Source organism: Canis lupus, chromosome 30 (genome assembly GCF_048164855.1).
Source record: "Canis lupus baileyi chromosome 30, mCanLup2.hap1, whole genome shotgun sequence".
Classification (NCBI taxonomy): domain Eukaryota; kingdom Metazoa; phylum Chordata; class Mammalia; order Carnivora; family Canidae; genus Canis; species Canis lupus.
In genome coordinates, this window is record NC_132867.1 from 31,700,107 (window position 1) to 31,719,962 (window position 19,856).

At 41.9% G+C, this 19,856-nt stretch overlaps 1 long non-coding RNA gene across 1 annotated transcript; it reads left to right on the forward strand.

Moving 5' to 3' along the window:
- The first annotated feature begins 501 nt into the window (after window positions 1–501).
- On the forward strand, window positions 502–16,480 carry LOC140621328 (uncharacterized). Its single transcript, XR_012021041.1, has 5 exons — window positions 502–828; window positions 4,238–4,368; window positions 5,672–5,756; window positions 10,723–10,804; window positions 16,147–16,480. It is a non-coding gene; the product is annotated as an uncharacterized lncRNA (long non-coding RNA).
- Window positions 16,481–19,856: the final 3,376 nt, after the last annotated feature.

Genomic DNA, 19,856 nt, shown 5'->3' on the forward strand with positions numbered 1-19,856 from the left:
CATTCACAGCTAAGAATGAGGGAGGAGCAGAGTGATTTTTATGAAAAATGAGTTCATCACCCTCGACTTGAATAAAATCTGGAGAAGCGAACTTTAGGGACACCTGGGTGACTCAGTCTAAGCATCGACTCTTGGTTTTGGCTCAGGTCATGACCTCACAGGTTGTGAGGTCGAGCCCTGCGTCAGGCTCCCCGCTCAGTGCGGAGTCTGCTTGAGATTCTCTCTCCCTCTCTCTCCCTCTGCCCCTTCCCCACCGCCCTCTCTCTCTCTCTCTCATAAAGAAATGAATCTTTGAACTAAAAAAAGAAGTGAGCCTTATACAAAACATCGAAATACCAAATTGGCGCTAGCCATCAACCAGGAATGACATCTCCTTGTCTGCGTCAGGCACTTCATAACCTGGTACGTTATGTTATTTACCTCAATTAACTTTCAAAGTAATAGATATTTTTTCCACTCTTTTAAAGGAACAACTTTTCAAAAATAAGAACCTCTCCTCCTCAGTTGGGTTGCACGCATCCTTGTTTTTAAGCAGAAGATACCAAATTGGATTGAACTGTCTTTATTCACTCAGGGTCCAATGAAACAAGTGTGCAAGTGCTCTGTAGACCACAGGACAATGAAGCTCTGGGCCACTCCTCCTCCTCCTCTTCCCCACACTGTGGGCTCTGAGCCACGACGGTTGGGACATTTCCTGTCTGCTTTTTACAGCTTCCCTGTGTCCTGTAGCCGTCACTTTTGCTTGCAGGAGCACCTTGCCTTCATTCTGTTTTGCTCTCTCTGTTGGCTTGTGAAATCGGATAACAACGCCTGTCAACGGGTCCCTGAGTAAGTGTCAAAACTCTAGCTCTGTGACCCTGGACAAATTATTTCACTCTCCTGTCCCTCCATTTCTTCATCTCTAAGGTAGAAATGGGAACACATTTACTTTGGGGGTGCTGTTGAAAAGATTACACGGAGTGATATGTGGCAAATGCTCAGGGCAGGGCCTGGAGTATAGTAAACACACAATAATTATGAATTAATATTAAAATGATAATTTAACATTAAGAAATGAAAGCATTTTCTGATGAATAGCAGGCATGCGTTTCGGTGCTTGTATTTTGTACAATGGGAAGGTTTTTAATTTCAGTTGGTTTATTTCCAGTTTTCCTGGTGTGGTTCTATATTATAAGGTAGCTAGACGGTGAGCTCCAGAAGACTTAAATCCTGAGTCTCAGCTCTTGGGGGCTGGATTAGCCTTATTAGCTGAGAATATTTTCTTAAGTACACAAACTCCAGACCCTGCTCCCTGTGTTCCACCTTCCCTCACCCTCATATCTGCATTTCACTGAGAGGTCAGCATAGCAACAACGATATTGTCCCTCGTTTCGCACTTACCCAGCATACAGCGTGGTACTTAGTGTTTTATCTACATATTGGTTTTTGCAGCCTTACAGGTGAGGGTTATTTATTATTTTTTTAATATATATGAACTGATAAATGAACTATAAAACATGGATATCTTTGAAAACATTATGCCAAATGAAAGAAAGCCAATCACAAGAGACCCCATACTGTACCAGTCCATTTATATGAAATGTCTGGAACAGGCAAATCCACAGAGACTGAATGGAAATCAGTGCCCAGGGCTGTAGATGTTGGAGGATCCTGGAGGTGCCAGCTAAGAGGTGTGGGGTTCCTTTTGACGGTAATGAAAATGTTCTAAAGTTGATTGAGGAAATGGGTGCACAGTTCTGGGAATATACAGAAAGGCACTGAATTGTACACTGGAAGCACATGAATTATATGATTTATGAATTGCATCACACCAAAGCTGTTTTTTATTATAATTCCAGAAGGAATTATAGAAATAGTTTATCACCATTTAGCAATCATCCTAGCTGCAATTGATTGGACAGGAGGTAGAACAAGATATAATCTCAGAGACCTCCCCACAAAATACTAATTATATATGCAGGGAAAATGATGACTACACAGTTGAGAGTCGTGGCAGATACCAATTTGGCCAGGTAATTAGGGTTCATGGTGGTGGGGGTGGGTGGATGCCATGTGCCACCTGCTGAGATACACGGAGAGAACACAGCACCATCCAGGGGGCGTCCCCCTGCCAAGCATTGATTCAGATTGGCCTGAATCTGGTCAAAAGAAACACTGGACAGACCCTGGCTAAGGTTATCCTACAAAATGAAAAGCATGTACTTTCAAACTGATAAAGACATGAGAAACAAGGAAAGACAGATCAAGGCAGACGCATGAGACAACAACTACATAAAATGCATGTTCCTGGATGGGGTCTTGGACCGGCAACGAAGAAGGGATGTCACCAGGACAGTGGAGGAGTTTGAGTAGAGTCTGTAGATTGAAAGATATGGCGTGTCCGTGGTGATTCCCTGCCTGGGAAAGCTGTGCTGTGGTCATGCAGGAAAGGGTTGTTGTTTTGGGAGGAGGCACATACAGGAGAATTTAGGAGAGTTGGGTGTGTGGCTTGCTTTCAAATGGCTCGGAATAAAGACTAATGATAATGGCTGTATGTGTGTGTGAGAGAGACACAGAGACAGAGACAGAGAGAGGGTCAAAGAGGAAGAAGATGGAGAAGACAAGCAAGCAGTGTAATGAAAAGAAAGGTTTATTTTTTAAGACTCTAACACAGCACTAATACTTACAGCAAGGATGCTGAGTCCACCATACACCCCAGGTGCTTACTCAGTGTTGCCTGAAGCTCTTTCCAAGGTGATACTGTACCTTCAGCCCAAGGTTAGAGATAAGACTCCAGATGCAATCCTCTCCTGCCCCAAATAAAGGAAGTAATAGTGATTAGTTCACACTACTGTGTAAATGACTGATAACAGAGCCTCTCCTGAGTGTTGAGAATTTTTTTTAACATTTTTAAAAAGACTTTTATTTATTCATGAGTGACACACAGAGAGAGGCAGAGACATGGGCAGAAGGAGAAGCAGGTTCCCCATGGGGAGCCCGATGTGGAACTCGATCCCAGGACCCCGGGATCAGGACCTGAGCCAAAGGCAGATGCTCAACCACTGAGCCACCCAGGCGCCCCTGTTGGGAATTTTTTTGGAAAGGGAGATAAGAGAAATCTGAATGGAAAGAGAAGCAACTAGAAATGGAGAGAAAGTACAGAAGGAAAATCAGTGATTAGTAATGGTGGCGACAGCCTATTCAGATGCTGGTTCTCTCTCCGACTGTGGAAATCTAACACATCTGCCCAGTCCCCCCTTTTAAAAAAGTAATCACAGCTATTATTGATAGCCTGCTTGATAAGTAGCAATCACTGTGCCAAGCACTCCATACACATCATCCCAAGGGATGGGTACACTTACCACACTTGTTTCACAGATATTTAGCTGCAGGTTCAGAGAGAATTAGAAACTTGGCCAAGGTCACACAGCTAATGAGTGAGGGAACCAAGATTCTTTTTTTTTTTTTTTAAGATTTATTTACTTATTTATTCATGAGACAGGCAGAGACACAGGCTGAGGGAGAAGCAGGCTCCCTGCAGGGAGCCTGATGTGGGACTTGATCCCGGAATCCCGGGATCATGCCCTAGGCTGAAGGCAGGTGCTCAACCGCTAAGCCACCCGGGCATCCTAGGAGCCAAGATTCTGAGCCAGGTCAGCTTGCTGGAGAACCCAAGTTCATTACCACTACCACAAAGCTCTGGATGTAGCCATTCTAGCAATTATTGTCGTCTGCAGTAGGGTCTGCTGATTGTCAACCATGTACTAGGATTACAGGGTATTATGCATGGTCTTGACCTGAGCTAAAATCCTAACTCCTTGGCTGGGAAGACCAGTTCAAAGGTCCCACAGGACCTCCAGGGTTCACTCCCCTCACTGTCTGCCCATCCTCCCCACACCTGTCACTGATGTTCTCTGAGTGGCTCTTCCAGTAACATCTGTAGCCTCCCACCCACCTCGTCCTTTGTTGGGAGATGTAGGTCTCTAGGGTTCTCAGGTTGGTGGGAAGGGACTGGTAACTGTGAGTGTCCTAAACTGGTTGGTACCATGGAACTGACATAAGCTCGGGTTTAAGCTAACTCCTCCAAAGTAGTATGATCGGGATGGAACATTCTTGGAGCAAATGGAGCCTTGGAAAACACCTCCACTACCTCCTATGTCCATTTCTGCTAATGTGACATCTATTCTCAGCCCAAGTTTCATTTGTTTGTACTTGTGTTCTTACTAAAGACTGGCTTTTTAAACCTCTGTTTTATTAGGGATTGATTAGTACTCGTTGACCTAGTATGGCATCTGCGGTGCACTTCCTAGTGGAGGATTTGTGTCTCTCCTTAACCTGGAACATCCTCACCTGAATTTGCCACCAATCTCATTCTCAACCATCTATGAGGTATGTGGTGGAGCTCTTCCATCAGTTTTTTAAGTTTCTTAACTGCTCTCACAGTTTTTATTCTGTTTATCTCTTGAAGATGCATCCCGGGTAAATCCTTCAATGCAGTTAACCATTTCTCTTCTCAGTTGCTTCCAGTGCAGAGTTTAATCCCATCTCCTGAGTTCTGTATTTTGGTGATCATATTTTTCATTCCAAGAACTTGAAACCTTTTTTTTTTTTTCCTATCCACCTGTACTTCCAGTCTCTGCCACTGCTTGTCTGCTAATTTCTCATCCTATGTCTCTGGGAGGCCCCAAACCATATTATTTGAAAGCCATGTTCAGATTTTGTTATTATTTTCATTTCTTTAAGAATTCATTTATCAGGGGCGCCTGGGTGGCTCAGTCTTTAAGGATCTGCCTTTAGCTCAGGTCATGATCCCGGGGGTCCCCATGTCAGGCTCCCTGCTCAATGAAGAGTCTGCTTCTCCTTCTGCCTCTCCCCCGACTTGTTCTCATCTGTGTTTCTCACTCTCTCTCTCAAAGAAATACAATCTCAAAAAAGGATTCATTTTCCTGGTTGTTGATTTACAATTTTTTTTTTTTTGCTTTTTCTTAGCATTCATTTTCTTCAGTTGAAATTTTAGTCTGCAGAGTCATCTTAAGTGGAGACTTCTCCTCCTTGTTTTCTGTGCTCACTCACCATCACTCACCCACTCAGCCCACAGGTCTCGGGGGCCCAGGGCCAGAGCCAAAGGCTATACGACAGTTGGGGCTCTGCAGACATGGCCAGGAGGTCCCTCTGCTTCCTCCCACCTCCCTGGGCTTAGAGTTAGCTGAAAGCACTGGCCCCAGACAGCTGTGGCAACATTCTTCAAGTCTCCTGTACAGCTGGGGAAGCTCCAGCCCAGTGGTCCCCCATCACAGCTGGTACACCCTGAGTCCCTCTTCGAGCACAGGAGTTAATCTTGGAACTGCCTCCCCTATATCTGAACCCAGAGGCCAGCACACATCTGAGCACTCAGCCCTGCTTCCATGTTGGGTTCTCTCATTTCTGGTCCAAGGACATGTTACTTACCTAATATTGATTTCAATGATGTCTTTCTCTTCTTGAGTTTTTTCCCCGTTATCACTTCTGTATATTTGGAATGGCATAGAATTGAAGGGCCTTTAAAACATGAAGTTACAATGTTATATTCCTGGGACTACCATTCATTGCCATCTTTATTTTTTTTTCTTATCATATTTACCAGATTCTTTTAAATCATCTTAAATCCTTTCTGTTACCAGGAGTAGTATACTTACTCTTTTTTTTTCCCTAGGGCTGCCATAACAAAGTACCACAAACTGGGTGACTTAGAACAACGAAATCTCTTCTCTCACCATTCTGGAGGCCAGAAGTCCAAGGTAAAGGTGTCCAAAGAGCCATGCTCTCTCTACAACCCAGAGAGGAGATTCTTTCCTTGTCTCTTCTCTGTTCTGGGGTTTACCAGTGTCTTAGTCAGCTCAGGCTGCTATAACAAAATGCCATAGACTGGCATGTGGCTTAAAGGCAGATATTTATTTCCCATAGTTCTGGAGCTGTGAAGTCTAAGACCAAGGTGCCAAATGATTTGGTTACTGGGTGAGGGCTCTCTTCCTGATTTGCAGATGGCCTCCTTCTTACTATGTCTGTATGTGGTACATAGAAAGAGATAGGGAGAGATATAGTCTCTCTTCCTCTTCATATAAGGCCACTAATCTTAGCATGGGCTCCACCCTCATGACCTCACCTAAACCTAACTACCTCCCAAAGACCCTACGTCCAAAACCATCACATCAGGCAGCCCGGGTGGCTCAGCGGTTTAGTGCATCTTCAGCCCGGGGCATGGTCCTGGAGACCTGGAATTAAGTCCCACATCAGGCTCCATGCACGGGGCCTGCTTCTCCCTCTGCCTGTGTCTCTGCCTCTCTCTCTCTGTCTTTCATGAATAAATAAATAAAAATCTTTTTTAAAAAGAAAAAAAAAGAAACAAAAGCATCACATCAGAGTTGAGGGCTTCAACAGATGAATTTGGGGGACACACAAACATTCAGTCCATATCAGCTGACAATCCTTGGTGTTCTCTGGCTTGCCACTGTATAACTCCAATCTCTGCTTCCATTGGCACATGGCCTTCTTCTCCCTTCATCTTTGTTTGTCTCTCCTGCCATTACCAGGACACCAGTCACATTGGATTAGGGTCTACCCTAATTCAGTATGACTTCATCTTAATTTGATCACCTGCAAAAACTGTATTTCCAAATAAGATCACCTTCAGAGGTATTGGAGGATTAGGACTTCAACATATCTTTTGGGGGCTTGAGGGGTGTCCACAGTTCAACCCACAGTGCAAGCTTTCCTGAAAAGGGAAGTCTCACCTCTTCAAAGGCTTGGAAGCTGTTTATAAAGAAGAATTTGTAAGGAATATAGGTAGCTTCCCGGTTGATCCCATGGAAAGGCTATGCCCTTTAGTTTGTTTGTTTTCTGATTTATTTATTGACATGAAATTTACATAACGGGGATGCCTGGATGGTCCAGTGGTTGATCATCTGCCTTTGGCTCAGATCATGATCCCAGGGGCCTGAGACTGAGTCCCACATCAGGCTCCCCGAAGGGAGCCTGCTTCTCCCTCTGCCTATGTCTCTGCCTCTCTCTCTGTCTCTCATAAATAAATAATTTAAAATCTTTTTTAAAAATCTTTAAAAAATAAATAAAAAATTTAAAAATCTTTAAAAAGGGGAGAAGGCACCACACCAAGAGGCCATATAGGGCAGTGGTAAGATTGTGGAACAGGAGTAAAAAAGATGTGAATTTGAATCCTGGATCCTCCAGTTTTTCACTGGCTAATGTAAACTTAAGTCTTCTCATATGTAAATTGGGGGTGATAGTCTGCATCTCACAGGATTGCTGTGAGAACCAAGAATATCTGCCATTTACTGGAAGCCCCCTCTGCCCCAAGTGATTTGTGTACAGGAGCTCTAGTAACAGAACATCCTGCAAGTTGGTTTAAGCATCAACTTTCTTGGTGCTGTTGTCTCCCTCTGTGGAGAACATGTTGTGTCTCTGAAGAGGACAGATGTACATTTCAGGGTGCCATTTGGAAAGATGACCCCTCCAGGAAACCCAGTCACTCCTTCTCTATGTTTTGAGATTTTTCTCTGAATGCCCAGGATTCGCAATTTGATAAAGTTGATTAGGGATAACACAGGAAACACCATGTGCTGCAATAGCTGCTATAATGGAGTCAAATAAAGTATCTTTCACAGAAAACAAGAACACTAAGTAAAAGTCAACATACATTCGACATCAGAAGCATCAAAATATTTCATTTATTCTGTGCCAGACAGCAGAATAGCAAGACACATAAAAGGAAAAACAAAATAGATATAAGGAAAAATATAGACTGTAATATGCCTATAATTGATGAAACATTATCAGAAGAAAAAAAATTAGACAATTTAGCAATCATAGAGAGTAAGACAAAATTAGCACATGTAAAAAAACCAATTGGGAGAATAAGGAAACACATATTTCCCTTAATCTTATTAGAAAAAAAAAAAAAGCTTTCAGAACATTCTTCCATTTAAATAAATATTTAGTCAGGCACCTGGGTGGCTCAGTTGGTTAAACATCTGTCTTGGGCTCAGGTCAAGATCCCCAGGGTCCTGGGATCGAGTTCTACATCAGGCTTCCTGCTTAGCAGGGAGTCTGCTTCTCCCTCTCCCTCCCCCCCTCTACTTGTGCTCTCTCTCTCTCTTTCTCTCATGCACTCCACTCTCTGTCTCTCAAATAAATAAATAAAATCTTAAAAAAAATAAGTAAATAGTCAATTTCAAAAGGTAGGAATTCTGTATGTCATATTTAACCTCAAAGCAATCAAATTGCAAACTGTTTTTTTAAGACTTATTTATTTATTTATTTATTTATTTGAGAGAGAGGCGAGAGAGAGTGCATGAGAGAGAGAGAGAGAGCATGAGCAGGGGAAACAGAGAAGTAGACTCCCCACTGAGCAGGGAGCCCAAAGCTGGCATCAGTCCTAGGACTCTGGACTCATGACCTGAGCCAAAGGCAGATGCTTAACCGACTGAGCCACCCAGGAACCCAAATGACAAACTTAAAGTGTGTCAGAAATTAAAGCAATTTAAACATACTACCTGAGTAACAAAGGAACTTCTGAACACAATAACCAGATAAAAATATTGTCAGGATAAAGTACACGTAACTTACTCTAAAAGGGTTCAGAATATAGTTATTTATTTTTAAATATTTTATTTATTTATTTATTTGAGAGAGATCACAAAAAGGGGGAAAGGGGGGAGGGAAGAGAGGCAGAGAGTGGAGAAGCAGACTCCCTGCTGAGTGCAGGGCCCAATACAGAGCTGGATCCCAGGACCCTGAGATCATGACCTGTGCTGAAGGCAGATGCTTAACTGACTGAGCCACCCACGCATCCATCAAAGGCTTCAGAATATATTTAAAGAGAGAGAAAGAAGTAGACTAGTTAAGCAAGCATGGCCACATGTGAATATTGGGGAACCTGAATGAAGGATATGTAGAAGTCTATAATGCTGTGTTTGCCACTTTTTTGGAAGTGTGACTTTCTAAAAAAAAATTTTTTTTAAGATTTTTATCTATTCATGAGAGAGAGAAAGACATAGGAAAAGGGAGAAGTAGGTTCCCTGTGGAGAGCCCCATACAGGACTCAATCCCAGGACTCTAGGATCAGGCCCTGAGCCAAAGGCAGACAGACCCTCAACGACTGAGCCACCCAGGTGTCCTTGGAAGTGTGACATTTTTAAAAACCAAAGGCTAAGAAAGTAGATGACTAGAAATTAAAAAAACAAAACAAAACTGAGGAAACCAATCAAGGAAAGAAAACATAAATGAAAAACAAAACGAACGGTTTGAGAAGTATTACCTAAACATAAAAGCACTTAAATTTGATTAACCGTTGACCAGCCTTACAACAACAAAAATGTGGGTCCTGAAAGAACAGAGAGCATCCTCCAACCCCCGCACAACACCCCAAACCACCCCAAGGAAGGGATGCTTTCACTTTGGGTTCTGGGGTTCTGACCAAGGAACAGTATAAGAAACAGCAATGTGAGAAGAATGGTTTTCTGTTTTGGTAAAAATGTAGAGTTTATATTGTTCATATATCTTTGCATGGGAGTACTACGTGAAAATTTCTTTTCAATTTTAGTCTAAAGGAAAAAAAAATATTTTCTTTCAAACCTTATATGTTTAGTGAGCTACAAAAAAAAAATGATGTAAATGATGAATGCTTTCTTTTTTGCCTTCAGGGGCAACAAAACAGATCTGCCCTAGCCTCTGCCAATCCTGTGTTCTTCACCCAGTAGCTCCTGTGACCTTTGTGACCCTATGTCACTCCTCAGTTGAAACTCTAAAGTTGTCTCACTGCCCTTAGAGTAAATCACAGATGCTTCAGCATGGCTGTGCCGGTTTGCTAGGGCTACCGTAACCAAGTACCACATGTTGGATGGCTTCGAACAACTTACATTTGTTCTCTCTCGGTTCTGGAGGCTAGAAGTCTGCAATCAAGATGTCAGTAGGGTTGTCAGTAGGGTTGGTTCCTTCTGAGGGCTGTGAGGGGAAGTATGTTCCAGGCCTCTCTCCATGGTTTATAGGTGTCTCTACACATGGTGTTCTCTCTATGCACACCTCTCCATGACCAAATTCTCCCTGCTTATGAAGACACCAGTCATACTGGATTGGAGTCCACGCTAATGACCTCATTTTAATTTGATTGCCTCTGGAAACTCTATGTCCAAATAAGGCCACACTTCGAGGTACTGGGGGTTAGGACTCTAACATATCTTTTTTGGGGGGATACAATTCAAGCCATACAATAGCCCACAAATCCATGCACTGCCTGCCTCCTACCTACCTCTCCAATCTTGGATCTCCCTTTGTTTGTTGGGTTCTACTGACCTCCAGCCTCACAGATCTTTTTCTTTGTGCCTCCAGTATACCAAGTCTTCTCTACATCTTTTTGTGTGACTAACACCAACCCATCTTTCAGGGCGTGGCCAGGATGTTATTTCCCTGGGAGGTCTTTGAACAGCATCCGTCATCCATCTAGAAACAATCTCCCTGAGCATTTATCAGAGTCTGTCCCTATATGTGGTTTGACATTTGACTCCCCTTCTAGAGTTCTATTTTGTTTACCACAATAATCCAAGGACCCAGTGCATAGGTCAGAACATGCATTGAATGAATGATATGAATGAATGACAACAAATGTTAATTACATTCACCTAGAGTATATTATTATTTGTTTCTCCCTCCATTCAGAACTTCCCACTTTTTATTTCCCTTTTTATTCCCTAGGTATACTCCTCATAAGCCCCTTCAACTCCTCTTTTTGGAAGCAGGTACAAGATGAGCAGTAAATGATAAAGCCAATAAAAAGGTATTTTACTTATCAAACTGTTAGCAGAGTTTTCCCAAAGGGAGGAGTTCGGAATCCAGTGGTGGGAGAAAGGGAACTTCCACTTTTGTTTTATATACCTTCTAATTGGTTGGGTTTTCTTTTTAATAAATTATTTTCACAATTAAAAATGAGTAAAATGGGAAAGTACAGATAAACTATTCACAACTATAAAAATACATGATATTTATCAACGAAGAGAATTTTTCATTTGGAATGATGGTTTAATTAATCATTAAAAATGATTAATACCATTTAATTTGGTATTCATTTAGGGCTTTTGTTCCTACAGAATTTTTGTTTTTTTTTTTTTCACATTCTTTAAAAACTAAAGAGCTATTTATCTAAAGCCCACAGAGATTGGGCATCAAAGCTGTTCCATTTCTCTCTCTCACTCGCTCTCCCCCTCCTTCCTTTCTACAAATATTTATTAAGCATGTATAAAATCCAGGTGCTGCATTGAGTGCTGCAGATACAAAGATGAGATCAGTATCCAGCCCTGAAAGTGCCTATACTTTCTCACCTTCTGAAATTACAAATGTATTGCAAGTCCACATTTTTTATACATATGGCCTAATTCCCACGTTGGAATCATTTCCGCTACAAAATGATTGCACTGTGGTTCTTTCTCCAGTTACACAGCAAATCGATTACCAAACAGAGAAGCTGCATTCTTCTGTGGCTCAAGGGGCAGTACCAGGTAGTAAAAGCCCATCACCTGGGCGAAGGAGGCCATTTTGTTTAAAGAACAGAGAGAAGTTGACTTAACTTTATACATATATCCTAAATTAATTATAGCAACCCCCTCTAAATATATATGAACTATATTTAGAACTTACATGTGTATTATGTAATTATCTATCATCTAGCTATATTTAGCTACAGAGTAGGACAGATGTAGCCAGGGACACGGATATACAGATTCCACAGCTATTTGAAACAGCCCCCTGAAATGGAACGACCCGCGGAGTTTCTTGACTTTGTCTCCCAGCCTGGCTTCTTTAGCAAAGGAACCCAGCTAGTAAGCTCACAACCCCTAACTCCTTTCCTGGGAGCCTTCATTCTCATCTGGCAGAGACCTCCGAAAAGGCAGACATGAACAATTTGCTGGGAAATACCTCCACCACCTGGACCTGTAAACCTCCAAAGGGGATGATGTTTTGCTGTCAGGGGTCATCTAGAGGGTACTTCAGTGGGCAGAGCAGCAGCAGACACATCCTTCCCCGTAGGGGTTTGAGTCTAGGGAACCAGAGTCTCCATCCAAGCAAGCCACATACCTGGCACATCCATCTCTATGAGATTATGTCTTATTCTCCCAGCCCTGGATGTTGGCCTCTTGACAGACTGATTTCCATGAGCTCTGAGTACCTCTCAGAGCCATGTGTGATTGGCTGCTTCAGTTGGCCCCAAATCCCTTTCCTTTTTTTTTTTTTTTTTTTGTAGACCTGGTAAATCTCCCTGAATCTTCTCTGTCAATGGAATCTACAAAGTCACCTCCCTTCTGTTTGGTAAAATCCAAAAACCAATGGGTCGGTATCTGATCCATCTTAAGGAACATTAGCCTCAGGAAAAACATGTGTCCAACTGCAGAGAGCTATTCTCTGGAGAAGTTCATTGTAGAGTGGGTAGGGAGAGAGCAAGGAACAGAAAGGAGGGACGTTCTCACTCACGCTCACATCCAAACAGATTTTTTAAATCGCAAGTAGCATCCATTCAGTTTCTCTAATCAGCTTCAAAGGCCTCGTAAGGCTGCCTCTACCATTGTGGGGCTGGTAATTCTGTGTCACAACTAATTACCGCCTAATAGCCGTCGTGGGTGCAAAGTCTCCAGTTTAAAAGCAAAGTTGATTTCTTCCTGCATTCAGCCCTCAGCTGCCCCTGAATGGTGGAGATTACATGAGGTAATACGGCAGTTATTTCTACCTGCTGTAGTTCATCAGCTCCATCTCCAGCTGAGCTAGCCGCTCCCTCCCCTTCGGACAAAGATTATTTGTCATTAAAATGCTCAGGCTTGCTCTGCTCTCTTTTTACAATCTGGATGTTGCCTATACTTTGAGAAAGGTTTTTGAAGAAAGATTAGCAGGATTAGGAAAGGTTCACATATGTTCAGCCTCACTCTTGGTATTCAAGACATCACAACCCTGCACCACCCAGGAAGCACAAGAAAATGGAGTGAGTGAAGGCAGAGGTGGGGGAGGGGAGAGAGGGGGTGGAGGAGAGGGAGGGGCGGCTGGGAGAGAAGCTGTGTGGTTTTCCCCCTACAATACAAAGCTGGAGTCAAATGCAAATCTGGGGATGTTTGATATTGGGGAATTCCCAGGCAGTTCGCTAGAATTTTTGTTTTTAGCACTGTTTTCCTTTTACTTCCTGTGTGATTTCTTTCTCACCTTGAGAAACTGGCCAGTATAGGGGAGAAGAGGTGTCAGAAATTCAACTCAGTATTTTGACCCTTAGGCAGGCTCTCATGCCTAAGCCAAACACAAATGCTATCCCTTGGCATTCTCTCTGTCCACTTTTTCTTGCCCTATTTGCTTTCCAGAAAGCACCAAATGATCCAAGGCCTGGGAGAAAACCCATCCCTGAGTTGGAGTATTTCACTGAGTTAAACTTCTAAATAATCCAACCCAGTCACTCATCTACTCTCGTGGCATATCACATGGAACCAAGAGGAAGTAAAAAGGGGATGGAAATGGCTAAGTAGTTTTCAAATCTTCCCAAATCTCCCCATAAAATAGAACAGCTAAAACAGCAAAGATAAAAGCCATGGACAGTATCTACCACAAAACTCGGTGATGAGGCAATCTTCCAAGCACCAGATACTAACAGGCCTAGATAAAGCATCTACAGTTGAAGATATGTGTGGCAGCAGCATCCATGCACACCAAGAGAGAGTAGAGAAGAAGATGTAGTTTTGAAGATGCTGAGTATGGGGGGAAATCACAAAATCAGTAGGGGTTCACTGGAGGGCTCAGCAAGTCAATCTGAGTACAACAGCTGAAACAAGGAGAGGGTTCTGCAAACCCAAGACATGGTCAAGTGCAATGGGACCACAGTGCAATAAGATTTGATGGTGCTGGAGCGATTTGGGCCCCATGCACTCTCAAAGTGAATAAACTCCCTACTCATACAACGCCTTGTACTGAGAAATATCTTAGCAGAAGAATATGGAAAGGGAAGAAGAACCAGATAAATTGGCTGGGGGGAGGAGAGGAACAAAGGACGTAGCTCTCAACATGTAGCTCTCAACAGATTTTTGTTTATTTCTTGTCAGTACAACAGAAGAGAGAGCTCTAGAGCCTATAAACTAGAGAGGCTGTCCTGGCATACCCTTTGCTCCTTGAAGTACAGAAACATCAGTTTCATTTAAAAAATGAACAACAGAAAAGCACTGTGGTGAATGATGTGGGAAACAGGACAGAAGAAAAATTATTAAATTCCCTTACTCCCTACAGTCCACTGACAAGTCCTTGAAACAGGCAGAGTGACCTTCCTCTAGGGACTCAGCTGCCTTGATGATGATACTTTGCTAATGGCAAAAGGCAGTCTTAGTCCAACCACCAGGATCCTGTAAGTCTACCTGAAGATAAAAATTCCTCTGGAGGGCACCTGGGTGGCTCAGTGGTTGAGTATCTGTCTTTGACTCAGGTCATGATCCCAGGGTCCTAGGATCAAGTCCCACATCAGGCCCCCCATGGGGATCTTGTTTCTCCTTCTGCCTATGTCTCTGCCTCTCACTCTGTGTCTCTCATGAATAAATAAATAAATACAATCTTTAAAAAATATATTTCCTTTGGAAACTTCCCTTATCTCTATCCCCCTCATGATACATGTTAGCAAACATCCCCCAAACATATGGCCCACCAATACACATCTCAAGGGTCTCATGACTGAGGGTTTACTAAACAGTAATAAATTACCTTTCCTAACAATCACTAGTCTCCTCAGGATCCTGGAAACCTTGTTTCCAAAAAAACTGGGATGCTTACTCTGTCCCTAACCCCTCCCAACCTGAAAGTTGGGCCACTCCTCATGACCCTAGTGCAGCTCTTCCTGCCCAAAGGTCCTGTCCCCATGTTTTAATAAAGCTACCCTTTTGCACCAAAGATGTCTCAAGAATTCTTTCTTGACCGTTGGCTTCGAACCCTAACATCTTTCCCACTTCAGTGAAAACCCACAAAAAAAAGTTAACCTAAGAGAAAAAAGTTAGACTTAAGTTCCTACACACAATGAAAGCATGCTAGGAAGAAATGCTTAGAAAATATTTCAGGGATCCCTGGGTGGCGCAGTGGTTTGGCGCCTGCCTTTGGCCCAGGGCGCAATCCTGGAGACCTGGGATCGAATCCCACGTCAGGCTCCCGGTGCATGGAGCCTGCTTCTCCCTCTGCCTGTGTCTCTGCCTCTCTCTCTCTCTCTCTGTGTGTGTGACTATCATAAAAAAAAAACCCTATAAAATTCAAGGATATGAATTAATGTGTTGTTTAGCTATGATAAAATACTACTATGGGTTTTTTTTAATAATGATTATCTATTAGAGGTATATACTGAAATGTTTACAAATAAAGGTACTTCATGTCTGAGCTCGCTGCAAAATTATTCTGGAAGAAGGGGAGCAGGTAAATGTATAGATGAAATAAGACTATCCTGCATGGATGTATGCTGAAGCTGGCTGAAGAGAACTTCATAATTCTTTGTATTATACTCTTCATTTTTATATACATGACTATTACCATAGTACAAAGTTTAGTGAACAAACAAATGATAAAGAAAACCTTAGAGCTTACCACACACCAACCAGGCAGGAATACCCATGGTTCTGTCCGGAAGGCTGTGCCATCTGTAGCGGGTTTCAACAGGTACAAATCCACTTTATAACCTGCTCCTTCAGACTTTCTTCCAGTTCAAGTTTTGCAGTGTATTCATCCCTAAATTGACCTGGAGGTGTTACTCCATCACTTACTAGAATGTAAAGTCTACAAGGGCACGGATTTTGACAACTTTATTGCTATTGTAACCCCAAGATTTATTTATTTATTTATTTTTAAAATATTTTATTTATTTATTCATGGGAGACACAGAGAGAGAGAGAGAGGCAGAGACACAGGCAGAGGGAGAAGCAGGCTCCATGCATGGAGCCTGATGTGGGACTCGATCCTGGGTCTCCAGGATCACGCCCGGGCTGAAGGTAGGTGCTAAACCGCTGAGCCATCCAGGGATCCCCCTAATCCCAAGATTTAGAACACTACCTAATACATAGTAGATCTTCAGTAAATATTTGTTGGTTAATTGAATGAATCGCCATGCCTAATTCTAGTGTGTCATTCCAGGTTCTAACTATCACATCTGTATCTTTTCTTGGACGAAGGAGGAAGGACCTAAGCTTGGGTTAACTCCTGAATTGACCTCCAAAGTGTGAGATAAATAATGTCTGACTTTGTAACCATGGAGCCTTTGGGCAGCTGCTGAGCTGCTGAAGGTGTCACAGAGTGCAAAAGGACTGAGGACTATACATGGTGATTGCTTCCACTTTGCAGGGTAGCTAATATCCAGTATTCAGCCAATAGGCATTACTTAAAATGTAGCATTATATATGTGGTAATTGATGGGAATGAATAAATGTAAATTTATATGTTATTTACTTACATTGATATTTGATTTATTTCATCCATGAGGTTATTTAAAAATTAAATGTAATCCTTCTTTTCAGTTGAGAAACTGTAAGTTGTGGTAAAAGCATGACATTTTTCAAAATAGACCCAAGTTCCAATCCTGGCCTACTCAAAGTCAACTATTCACTTATCTATTAATCATTTCAAGCTTCAATTTTCTTAACAATGAAATAGAGTTAATAATATCTCTCTACAGACTTATATTCCTCCTGACAAAAAAGATCTTACCAACATCTTAGAAAATTGAATCCAATAATATATAAAAAAGATAACACATCATAACCAAGTGAGGAATATTCCAGGAATACAAGATTAGTTTCACTTTTGAAAAGAAAGTGGTGTAATTCTCCATGTTAACAGATTAAAAAGAAAAAAAAAAAACTTGATTATTTTAAGAGATGCAGAAAAGGCATTTGAAAAAATACAACATACATTCTTGGTGGAAACTCTCAGCACATAGAAGAATAGAAGATAAGTGTCTCCAATGATAAATGGAATTTACAAAAAAATAGAGCTAAACATATATTTAATGGTGAGAGAATAAATACTTTCTCTCTAAAATCAGGAAACAGGCAAGGATGTCTATTTTCACCACTCTTTTTTTTTATTTTTTTTTAATTTTATTTATTTATGATAGTCACAGAGAGAGAGAGAGAGGCAGAGACACAGGCAGAGGGAGAAGCAGGCTCCATGCACCGGGAGCCCGACGTGGGATTCGATCCCAGGTCTCCAGGATCAGGCCCTGGGCCAAAGGCAGGCGCCAAACCGCTGCGCCACCCAGGGATCCCCCTATTTTCACCACTCTTATTTAACGTAAGAATCTCTGGGAGATTTTGCCCAGAATATTAAGGCAAGAAAAAGAAGTAAAAAGCATTCATACTAGAAAGAAAAAAATCATGTTCTTACAGATGACATGATCATCTACAAAGAACATCCTAAGAAATCTACAAAAGGCTACTAGAATTAACAAGTGAATTTGGCAAGTTTATAATATGTAAGGTCAGTGTGCAAAAATCTACTTCATTTCTATGTATTAGCAACAAATAATTGGAAATTAAAAGAAGAATACCATCTACAATATCATCAAAAAAAGTAAATGTTTGGGGATATATATGACAAAATATGTGTAAGACCTGTACACTGAAAACTACAAAAATTGCTGAGAGAAATTAAAGAAGTCTAAAATAAGTGGAGATATACCATATTCATGGATCAGAAGACTTAAGATTGTTAAGATATAAATTCTCCCAAATTGATCTATAGATTCCACACAATCCTAATCAAAATCTTAGCCGTTTCTTAAAAATAAAAATTAACAAGCTGATTTCACGCCCTCCCCCTTTCTCTCTTTCTCTCTCTCTCTCCCCCCACCTCTCACTTTGAGCTTCCTGACCACCAAAGTACAAAGGAAATTTGTGATAATTTACATACTGGTCGTTACCCGGAGGCAAACAGACCAACTCATCAAGGGAAGTAAGTTTTCCTCATGTAAAAAAATTTTTTATCTAATTAGAGATTATCTTTCAAAGGTAGCTCTGACATCTAATTTAGTGGCATCTCTTTAACAATGACCTTGTTAAATATTGGATGGATGGGTGGATGGATAGACACAGAATGAAACCCTTCTACATTATATGACTCCTTACAAAAATTCCTGTTTCAGGAGGAAGCTATAGACTCTTTCCAGAAAAATGGTTTTATATGCATAAGTTTATATATAATTTAAGAGGCTTCAAAGAATCCCTGAAACTCATTTACAGACGACCTTAGGGGCTAATGAGTCTCCATTGAACATGTGGCTTTTCATCTATACTATAGGAGGCAAGATAGCATAGCAGTTAAAATACAATCTGAGGCAGCAGATGTACCTGTTTGAATCCATTTAATTGACTGTCATGAAAAATAAAAGTACATAATCTTTATGAGCTTCAGTTTCTACATCTGTAAAATGTGGAATAAAATCCTATCTCATAAACCTGTTGGAAAAATTAAATAGCATCCCATATTTCTAGCACATGGCATAGTACTGGGAACATACAAGCACACTAATAAAAATTAATACGAAAAGTAACTGCCATTTATTGAGTACCTCTACCTGCCAGCTTGTTGAATACCATTTAATTTTTGTCTGAACCCTGTCGATTTGATTACATCTTTACTCCAGGTTTGGGGTTTTTTTAAAGACTTACTTGCTTTTTTGAGGTGGGGTCAGAGAGAGACAGCGTGCACGCAGGAAGGAGGGGCAAAGGGAGAAGGAGAATCTCGAGGGGACCCCATGCTGAGCACGGAGCCTGACATGGGACTCAGTCTCACAAACCTGAGATCATGACCTGGGCCAAAATCAAGGGTTGGACGCTTAACCGACTGAGCCTCCCAGATGCCACTTTCCTCCAGTCCTATAAATAAAGCTGAATCAGAGAGATTCACAAACTTGCCCAAGTTCACAGTGTTAGTAAGTCACAGAAGCAGAACATTAGCTTTCCCAGGAACCGGGATGATGCCAGGTCACGTATATTTCTCAAGCCCACTCCTTCCACTTGTCTTCTCCTGACTCACACCCTGATCCCACAAAGGGCAGGAAAGAAGAGGAGCATCACATGGACCAGAAAATTTTAATACCAATTGTCAGACCTCTAGCTACTGACTTACAACCAGGGAGTGGCTAACATATTGAGAGAAGCCACGTCATCTCAACTCATCTCATGTCCTTGTCAACCGTCATTGCCTTAGTGGAAAGGCTGCCAGTCTGGCTGAACACAGGGAAAGCTGCAGGTACTTCCTTTTCTTTTTTTAAGATTTTATTTTATTTATTTATTCATGAGAGGCACACACACACACACAGAGGCTAAGACACAGGCAGAGGGAGAAGCAGGCCCCATGCAGGGAACCTGACGTGGGACTCGATCCCAGGTCTCCAGGATCAGGCCCTGGGCTGAAGGTGGCGCTAAATCGCTGACCCACCTGGGCTGCCCCTAAAGGTACTTTCTACCCCAAAATAATTTGAACTTTTTAAATACCCATATGCCACAAGGCAATTCGCAGTTGCATCTTGTAGCCTGCCCAGCATCTATTTCTTCTAGTTGCCTGTACCTCCTTTTTCTTCCGAGTATATTACCTTTTCCTGCACAGACCATGTGCTCTGGAGAAAGTGGGCCTGGCTCTCAGCTTCAAGAGCAAGCCCTGGCCGGTGAATTCAAACAGCATATCCCATCCTCTTGGCCACTGTGAATGGCTCATGAAACATAACCTAAATTGAGCTCATGGGAGACTGGGAGCAGTTTACTAGGAACCCAGGAGGAAAAGTGTTCTTGCTCTTCCCATAAAACTACCCGGAGAAACATTCTCTCTTGTTGCTCACTATGAATAAA